This window comes from Athene noctua, chromosome 2 (genome assembly GCF_965140245.1).
Source record: "Athene noctua chromosome 2, bAthNoc1.hap1.1, whole genome shotgun sequence".
Lineage (NCBI taxonomy): Eukaryota > Metazoa > Chordata > Aves > Strigiformes > Strigidae > Athene > Athene noctua.
In genome coordinates, this window is record NC_134038.1 from 52168554 (window position 1) to 52178867 (window position 10314).

The window sequence follows — 10314 nt, forward strand, 5'->3', positions numbered from 1 at the left end:
AATGTCACTAGAAGAAAGCAAGAGAGAAAAGAAAACAACAGAAAAACAGCTGCCAGTGTTTCAACTACAAATGTGATTGGAAGGCTTTGTGAAACTTGCCATAAAAGTACTTTATACAGAAATGTTCTTTTCTTTGTTTGATTTTGGAAAGTTTCAAATTTCAGCTGGTACTGTGCGCAAAATCAACAGGTCTATGCAAATGCATCTGGTTAAGATTGACAGGTGGGGAAAGATGACAAGCCGCTGTCAGAGCCAAAGAGATCTCTGCTCTGTGTGTGCCGATGGAAGAACTCCTGCTCTTGCTTGACAGAGATAAGGGTCTTTTATAGTAAAATGAAAACAAGAAATCAAAGGGTGAGAATCAGTCTTTAGTATCTCATCCTGTGTATTACTTGATCAAGGGATATTCATGACTCCCAGCATCATAGACAGGATGGGAAGGGAACGTGTGGGTTGTTCAGTTTCTTCCCTTGCAGCTGCCTGTAAGCATAAGGAGACGGAATTTCATGGACATTCGTGATTTAACTGAAAATGGTGCTAGGTACCATGATATTTCTAACCTCAGATTGTGACATTCTCTTAAACACCAGGAGATTTTTAAGTACTGTTGGGATGGGCCTGTCCCCCTGCATCCTGATGTAGTGGCCACACAGGCACGTTATTTTCAAGGCTCCCATTGCAAACATGAAGATGGAAAAGTTGAGGTTGTCGTATAATCACATGATTCTGGGAGGCACAGCTGTACAAGCTGAAAACAGAGTCTAACTGGAGCTCTGATTTAACTGGAAGAACAGACAGTGTTGACACTGTACATTTTCAGTAACATTTATACTTGGTCTATCTTGAACATACAGATATCTAGATATATATCCATTTCTATATTTTAACTATGCCACTGACCCTAGTTGCTATTCTTCTAAAGCTCATTGTAAAACTTAAATACATGGAAAGAGCTACGTAAAACAGGCAAGGTTGTTAGCTCTCTTCTGCTGCTCTTTCTTAACAATAATAATTTGTATCAAGTGGTTGCAAAGTTATGTCCTATGCATAACGTTGTGCCTATGACTTGGCAGTGATTTTTGGCTTCAGAAAGACTGGCAGAAGGACTGCGTGATGTTCAGTGAGAAAAACAAAGAGCTATTTTGAAATATTTTCTGGAGTTTCAGGAGAGGAGCACCCAAGTGACGCTTGTTTAAACTCAGTTGTATGTGATTAAATCTGTTCTTTGATGCATTCTAGTGGTTTCCAGAGAGAAACATGTATCCGGGTCTGCTTGGGCTCCAAGCTGATCATTTCCTTCTATTTCTGTTCTGGCCCTGGGTGTCCATCGCCTTCCACCCCCTGTTCCTGCCCATCTGTAAAACTCATAAAGCTGGATTTAAACACAGTAACATACACAGGCAAATGATGACTTGGAAATGCTTGAAGGAAGGGATGTGCTTCATGACTTAAGTGTTTATGTTGTCCTCAGCAGAGAACAGTGACAATGAGAGTCCTTCACATGGAAAAATGTTGTCAGGTTTTCCACAGAAAATCCCAATCTCTTGTGTTATCACCTTTAGAAGAAAATGCAGAAAAGCCTAGGGAGGTTTCACCTCAGTGTGTTGACTGAGCTGTATTTAAAAATGAAAGTCCATAAGAAAAACCTGAATTTGTAAGAGATTAGTGAGTTTTCAGTCAAAATGGGGCAAACAGCACAGTCTGTAGTACAGTGAACTTCACAAGTATCACATCAAGCCTTAAGATCTTCACTAAAACTAAAGTAGTTCTGGAGACTAGAAGTCTTCCTGCTACAATCCAGCCACTTAAAGGAAGCACTTAAAGCAAGACCTTTGTGAGTAAGTACAGCCAATATGGATGCAGGACTATGCAAGTCACGTAGTTTTCTAATTCAGATTTCTTCATGGTTACACCTAGGAAGATCAGAGATGGATGGATTCCATCCTAATTTATTCATCTGTACTTATTGTATTTATTACCAATGTGAAAGCTGAGGAATAATGCAGCTTTTCTGGGAATATCCAAAGGAATTCTTCCCCGTCTGTGCAAACAACTGGGTTACTTGTTTATTCCAGCAAGACTGAGACCAAATCATCATGGGAGGTAGAAGAAAAATATTGCCAGGAGAGAAAAAGCAGTAGCTGGAGAAACAGAAACATGAGAAACTTTCACTTGATATTTAATGAAATATCTATTAGTGAATGTTTTGGAATTTTTTATTTGTATAACTAGTGAGGGACCTAAATCAGGAGAAAAAACGAGCCACTTTCACGGTATAGATGTGAGGAGAGAAAGGGGGTGTCTGCCCAGTGGTTATGGAGCTGGCCTGAAGGAGCAATACCAAGGTCTAGTGCTTGATACAAGAAATACTCAACATAAAAAATGCCTAAATATGCAGAGTGAAGGCTCCAAAAATGGTTCTCCTACTGGTTTCACTGCCAGCACGCTTTCTAAGAAAAGACCGTCTTCAGGAAATGGCTCTCATCTTTCAGGTGAACATAGGATCTTCCCTCCAACCACACTTTGGGTCCTGCTGCCTAAAAAGTCAGTAGATCCCAGCCCCAGCTAAGCCACCAGCCACCTTGTTGATGTCACCCAACAGGGGTGGAGTCTCCTTTAAAATAAAATTGGTATTGCCAGACAGAGCATGCAAAAGAGCTTGAAAACATGGCCCTGAAATTCCTTGGTGCATAAAGACTGCCTTCACCTGCAGCTATAGACATTAGTTCTGAAATGCAATCTCCGTCTTCCTCTTACACATGAAATCTGCTTCCATCCTGTTAGCTAGAAGCCACCGTTGGGGCCCTGATGTGGCTATAAGGATGAGAGTTCACCAGTGGGATGTCCTTAGGCCAACAGATTGGCCCTGAACACCAGGAAAATATGTGTGAATGTGTTTTCTAAATTTTCTATTAACAACTAGAGACGCTGTAATATCCCTTGCTACACAGCCCATATGCTTCATTGGCAGGAAGCTTAGACCACCAGAAACTAAACTTACAAGAATAGACCAGCAAGACATTTTCCTTTCCCAGGTACAAATAGGTGTAGTCACCCATCTTATCTGCAAGGTAACTACACAATGGGACAGCACTGAATTGCTCAGTCCCATTGTGATGAATATAGAAACAGCGTGTGCAAGCTCTCTGTGGGGAGGAGCACTCGAGGTGTTGCAGAACTGCTGCTGCAGGCAACAGGCTGCTGTGGTTAGAGCAGAAGGCTCTGTTGCTGCTCTTCTGTCTTGCCAAAGGACACAAATTTCTCATGTACCCTGCTCTTATCTGCATCTTCTGTCAAGCCCAGTGGAAGGCACGGAGTCTTAAATTAAAGACCCATTAGCGTGGCAAGGGTGGAAACACATTTGACGTTAACTTGCAAGTCCTGCGCCATCCTCAGAACGGGCGTGTGCTGCCTTGTCTCCCCAGTCTTCATTCCATGGCATTTGACTGTTCAGCAGGAAATACGTCTTGTGCTTCACAGTTACTGCGGTGAGTCCTGTCCCTTGATTCAGGGAGGTTCATCTTGTCACAGCTTCAAGATGGTAAAGTGTGACCTGAAGCTTCTGGGGACCAAAAGAACAGGGAGATATGGCCTGTAACAACCCTGACCCTTTTTATTTTTTTAATACCTTAATTCTCACCAAGAGCTTTGGGAGCATAACAAAATTACCCATCATTTTCCTCACAGTCAGTATCATACCTACTAGCTATACCAGGCATTACTAGGCTGAGAGGTACATGTAAAGCATACAGGGGAGAATCAAGTCAATAGCTACTAAGAAGACAGAGGTTTTCAATCCTTGTGAAGAAGAAAGGTTGTTAGCATTCCTGTGATGGTTTGAGAGTTTGTAGGTGGCTTTCTGATACAACCTGACACTACCACAGGTCTTTGCAGGTACCAAAGAAAGCCATCTGATAAGGGTCATTCCAGAAATCTTGAAAGACTCTGTGAGGGGGCACATTTTCTGATACTGTTACTAGTATCACCTCTTTTCCCTCACTCTTTCTTAACAGCAATTATGTTGGCAGACCAACTCTTTCTGGGTGAACTAATGTGGGTTCAGGCTGCTGGACCACATAGTCTTTGCCACTGCTGCTTTCCACTTTCAGTATTTTTGTGGGCTTTTAATGGTAATGGGCAACCTTGCCTAACCTAGTCGAAGACTAGTAGGGTATAATAGGACATTTGAAAAGGAGTATAGTGGGCAGAGTTTGCTTCATCTTTTGTGATTTCCAATAAAGACACAGTGATTCACAGCAGGATAATCATGTAAAAAGGGAGTCTGAATGCAATGGCCTCCAAAATTTCAAAATCAGGGAAACCTCCTTAGAGTTGCCAGATGTGTTCATCAACACAAATGTGTTCAGTTGTGCGTGTTGGGATGACAGAGAGATTAATTATGTGGATGTGAGGGGAATACCCTGCTTTATGGGAAAAAGCGTTGCCCAGAGGAAGGTTCAGATGGTGCCTCCATGCCTGCCTGTCACCACCGATGGATACTTGTCTCCTCAGGCTAAGAGTGAATTTGCCATTGATCACAGCCTACCCGTATGTTAACATCCCTCCAAGCCAACGCAGAAAGGTAGTCACCCCAGCCAGGCCACCGAAATTTGCAGCCCAGTGAGAAGTATCTGCCTCTGGCACAAGAAGGCTGCTTCCTCCCATGGGGGGCAGGGGAGGAGGGATGAGAAAAGAGCCCTGGGGAAGCTGCAAATAATAAATAACCATTTGAGCTGCTGCAGCAACAGCAGAATAAAACCGAGGTGGAGAGTCGGGGTGGGGGGCTTACAACCAAGCGCCTGTTTTCCAGCCCGGCTCCCCTCTCCCTGGGGCGGCGGGGGGCGCGGGGTGCGGGGGGTGTGCGGGGTGGCAGGCAGCGGCGGCGGGGTGGGTGAGCGGGCCGGCCGGCGGGGTGGGTGAGCGGGGCGGCCGGCGGGGTGGGTGAGCGGGCCGGCCGCCGGCTCCGTGGCGCTGATTGTTGTTGTTGGTCCGGCGCAGGAACTTGGCAGGGGCGCACAGCCGGTCCCTGCTCCGGGTCCCACAGGCAGGAAAAGTCTCCCAGCCTGCGGAGGAGACAGCCTGGCTGAAAGAGCCCCGCCAGCTCTGCTGCAGATAAGTTAATGTACACAGAAGGGACGTAAATTACCACGACCCTCAGCAGCAGGACATTGGCCAGGGCCTGTCAGGAGGAGGACAAGCGGCGGCAGGCTCCGCGCCTCGCTGACATTTACCTCCAGATAGAGCCGCCGCTGCCCGCCGAGGAAGGACCCGGTGGAGCCAGGGCTTCCTTGAAAACAGCTGCCTGTCCCCGACACCTACAAACTAATGCAGTTTTAATCAGGGGAATTAACGAAGGGTGGTGCACTGTTTTCCCAAACGATTTGCATGGGGACGGCAGCCTTTTTCCCCCCTCTCCCTGCACCGCCTCCTCCGTGGCTCCACTGCCATTTCCCTTATGTTTCTTTATCTGTGATGATTTTTTTTTCCCGCTCCCCCCTCTGGGGAGCCAGACGTGCCTTCATCTCCACCCCCTGAGCCCTGACGACACTCACCTCCCTGTTTATACACTGACATCACGCTGCAGCTTCCCTCCAGCCCAGAAATAACCCCTGGGAATAAGGCAAACAGGAAAAGGCCACCACCGTTGCCTCCTTCGCAGCTAGAGCCACATCAGCCCCTTCAGGGGCTGTACCCACACAGAGTGGTGCACGGGTGGTGGGATCCTGGGGGATCCTCACCAGCCCCACATCGCTGGGGCTGCGCATGTTGTGACATGAAGTTGCACGGGATGCCATACTCACAAGCTCCGTTTGGCAGATGGATGGAGCTGAGATGGGATCACTGTATCCTGATAATAGGAGTCAGTGGAAGAGCCAAGTCTGGAGACCAAGTCTTCCAGGCTTATACTTAAGCCATTACACCAAGCTTCCCCATATAAATATGTTTCCCTCTCTCTTTCTCCCTCCCTCTGTTTCATTCCCTTCACAGAGAGGCACAGTTAAACTTAAAGCCAGGTATACTGTATGGACAGTGGGAACAACAACGGGAAAATGTCTGCAAGGTCACCCTTAGTTGTTCCAAATAGTGTCTTGTAATCCACACACAGACCATTAATATCAGCCGGACTCCTTGTGTGGTAAGCTCCTACCCGAGATGTGTGTGGGAGGCACATTTGGGCCCATGGAGATTTCATTATTATTGTAAGCTTCAGTGTTAGAAGGCTTCGGGGGACAGTACTTTGCTCTCCCTCTTAGGGGAAAGCCAGACTTAGTCAGGCTAACTTCTGTGTCTTAACATACTGCTTGCCCTTGTGAGCTCTGCTCTCTGGCATTTGTTATACACTCTGAATACCTGGCAGCAGATCACTACCATGGCTGTGCTCAGTAGAATTATGCTGGATTGTTTAGGTTGCATAAGTGTCCCTAAATGCATAGGTTATTTTCTCTGGCTTTGGAAAGGCAATTGCAGTTCATCAAGGAATGGGGAACTTTATGGAGGCCAGAGAGCAGGTGCTGTGCCCAGAAGGGCCTTTTCCTTCTGTTTTCCCCTGGAGATGCTGGGTACGACATGATGCTCTGGGACCAAGACCTGTCTGAATCCCTGATGCTTTTATGCAGTTGGCTTTACAGGCATGTTTGGATATGGAGTAGGAGAGGGTAAGCACAGTGGGCTCTTACCCAAAGCCTTTATAACCTATATTAAAGACAACAAGAACGTACAAAGGTCATAAAAAAACATGGTTATTCTGATAATTAGATTTTTTTGATAGATTTACTGTGGCCAGGATTTCCAGTGGCTTCCTGTAAGTACCACCATTCCCATCCACTCTTTGAAAGGCAGACACTGTGTGTGATCATGGCTTTCCTGTCTCTAAGGCTGTGTCCTGGGGGATGACTCAGGAACATTGCTGGGACATTCATTTCCCCAGAGCAAGAGAAGGTGCTGTCTCTTCCATTCTGCCACTCCAGCCTTGCTAACACCACACAACCTTCCAAAGACACAGTGTGGGACACAGACTGTCCAAGCTAAGGCAATACCCTTTGTTGTGGCCCTCTGTTATTGCCTTTCCCTTCTAGCAAGGGGTGGCAGGAGGGCTGCAGCCTTCCATGTGCCTTCTGCTTCCCTCCCAAAAGAGCTCTGGTGATAGTTAGAGAATAAAAGTTGTCTGAGGAACATGAATGGCAGACAAAATATATGGACAGTGGAACTCAGATTGCTAGCACTTTACTATATGAGTAGCTTTGAGATATTCTGGGATGAAAAAAGCTGTGTAAGTAGCACTGTTAGTAAAAGATGCAGGTGATGTGCCTGCCATTCTGAGTCAAAATACCCTGTGAACTGGTAACTTACTGCCTTGTGTGTCGTCATCTCTTAGAAAAGTTCTGCCGTTTAAGTAGGGAACTGGTCAGAGGACTGATTCTCTTTCCTGTAAGTGCAATGCCCTGGGGACCCAAAAGATAGTATCTCCTGGAGAAGACAAGTGCTCCAGTAACAAGGTGGATCTATACTTCAAATGTTTTTGTTTTTTGTTCTGTGTTGTAGGTAAGAGGAACACAGCAACAAGACAAAGAAGTAAGTTGATAAGCAGGTATACATTTAACAGAGAGCAATGACATCTTTTCCTAACTTACACATACGGGGCAAGGGATAGAAATATCCTTGGCCTTTGTGGAGTTATTCCAGCATCACATGTTATAATGGCTTTTCTAGGGACACATAGTCAGCCCGTGGGACTTTTCCTTGAAGGCTTTCATGTTGTTGTAGGGTCAAGTGTGACCAGCATGTAAGGGTTTGGTTGTGGCAACACTTGTTCTGCTCAGGAAAGGATGAGGGTAGGTCCTCATGAGAGTCCAGGAGTGCAACATGGCCAGATGGACAAATCCTCTCCTTCCCCCAGGAACTGCTCAGCATCCATCCCTGCAAAAGAGATGGGTCTGGGGTCTGTCTTCTGCGTTCCTTCAGCTTCTAGAGGACAGAAGAAACATACTGCTCTGATGCAAGACAAAGAAAAAAATAATAGCTGCAGCCATTTGCTCTGTGTGTGTGCCAAGGACAGGACTCTCCAGCGTCTCCTTCTCTTCATCTGAAGATGTGGCTTCCCCAGACAGCCGGTGTGTGTGTGCCAGCTTTGCACACACTGACAGGCTCCGCAGGCTGATGCACGTTTTCATCTCTTCCCACACAGAATGCCTCCCCGTGTTTTCTTCCAAAATACATTCACGTTCCTGGCACTGGAAATCTTTATCTTTATGTGTTGTTTTGAGCACACCCACTGCTTCCTGACTTAAAGCAGCTATAGTATAGGCAAAGATTTACTGACATCAGATAGTAGTTTTCTTAAAGCTGTGTTAAGCCAGATTGTTCTTTTGGTGGACAGGACACAATTGGGCTTCATTTGGATGGAAAATGAAGATTCAGTTTTCCCAAAGCAAGCATGTTTGGATCAATAAACTAAACTGTGAATGAATGTATTTTGAATGCTGAGGGGCTAATGGGAAGGACTGGAGTAATTGTGATTTGAGCAAATGCTGGTTTTGGTTCCAGAGGGGCTGAAATCTGCTTCTAATTTGTGTGCAGCCAAAATGTTGTGAAAATGCTTAGTTTCACGGCAGGTGACAGCGACTTCAAATCAGGACCAGAATCATCCCAAACACATGCAGAAATAGCTCCAAATGGCACTTCCTCAGTCCATCTATAACAACAGAAGCAAGGAGGAGGACAGATGGCACAGAAGAGGTTTCATTCTGGGCTGTGGTCCTACAGCTGCTTCCCCCTTCCCATGCTCCCAGAGTCAGCGGCTGGCAGCAGCAGGGAACCCCCCACCCAGGCTGCTGCCCAGCAGGACTCCAGCGGGCCAGAGCATCCAGCCTCACATTTTTTCGTGATCTGTTGCTGTGTTCACACCTCTTCAGTGCATTTCATTTCAAAACTACGATCTTTCTTGGTTTCAGACAGGACTTCTGTAGTGAGTCACCCCTAAAATACCCAATGGTATGTAAACATACCCAAGCTTTCCTGAAAGAAGGAATCCCAGTTTTTAATTCTGCAACAGACACCCTGACAAGATGCTGGCCTGTCTAAATGTCCAGGCATGTTGCTTCAGGATGCACAGGCCAGGCTTTGTATTTTTACTGATGCAAATGCAGATTTTGACACACAGGTGCTGAGGGATTTGGGTAGGTATCTCTGAATCAGAAAAAAAAAAATTTTGTTTCATGGTACAGCTGGCCTCTGGCTTTCTTCAGGGATGCTCCCCCTTTCCCCCAGCCTCATGCTTTGAATAAGCATCCAGAGGCTTGGAAGCTTATCCAGACTTATCCAAATCTCTTTGAAGGAATGGATTAAGGCAGGAACCCCGGGACCCAGGCCAAGAAACCTCAACAGCACAACAAGTCAGTGAGAAACCAAGAGTCTGTCCAGGGGAGCTGGCTAAGAAAAAATGAAGAAGTCCATCCCAGGGAGGCAACAGGAAGGGATCGTCTGTCTGGGGAAGGAGGGCTCTGTTGGGAACTGAGAGAGGGGGATGAGAGAGGGGGGAGGGTGCAGGCCAGACTGGGAGAAGGCACACTGTGGTAGGCTCAGGCCCCAGTTGCCTGAAGTCACGCCTGCCTTATGGGTCTGTGACCCTGGCTGCAAATTTTCTGGAAAGAAATTATAATGGGAGGCTTCTGGTACTCTCTGGCACTGGCTGCATCAGCAACCCTGGTGGAGCAGTCTGTTATCCCAGCATATGAGGAAATCATGTGAAATAATAAATGATCCCAAGGAAGAAGAGCAGGAGGTTTCTATTCACCTTGTTCCATGGTAAAGGAGAAGAGGGCATTTAAAAACATACTGAAATATGGCAAAATAAAAGTGGATGAAAGGAAATCCCTATTCATACAACATAGTCTAACCTGGTGTCATTCTTTGGTACAAGACATCACTTACTCTATAAGTCTTGAGAGACTCAGCAGAGATTGAGATATATGGACAAATAGCAGGGTTTTATCAATTCATGTTATTAAAGATCAGTAAAAGTGCTAGATTATCTGTGCATTTGTTTTAGGTTTTACTGCTTTTTTTGTTTGTTTGTTTTCTGTGTAGATCAAAATATGGCCAATAGACCAATGTTTGCACTGTGAAGGGCAGATTGAACAACTCCGAGATGTGGCGAGAGTCATCAGTCATGCAGGAAGGGCAGAGGAGAGGCAGCAGGAAAGGGGGTCAGTGGTCACCTCTGCTGTCCTGTGGTCCAGCAACCCTGCACCCCAGGACTCCTGTCCTGCTGTGGGTTGAGACAGAGCCTAGACCACCCAGAATGACTCCCAGAGC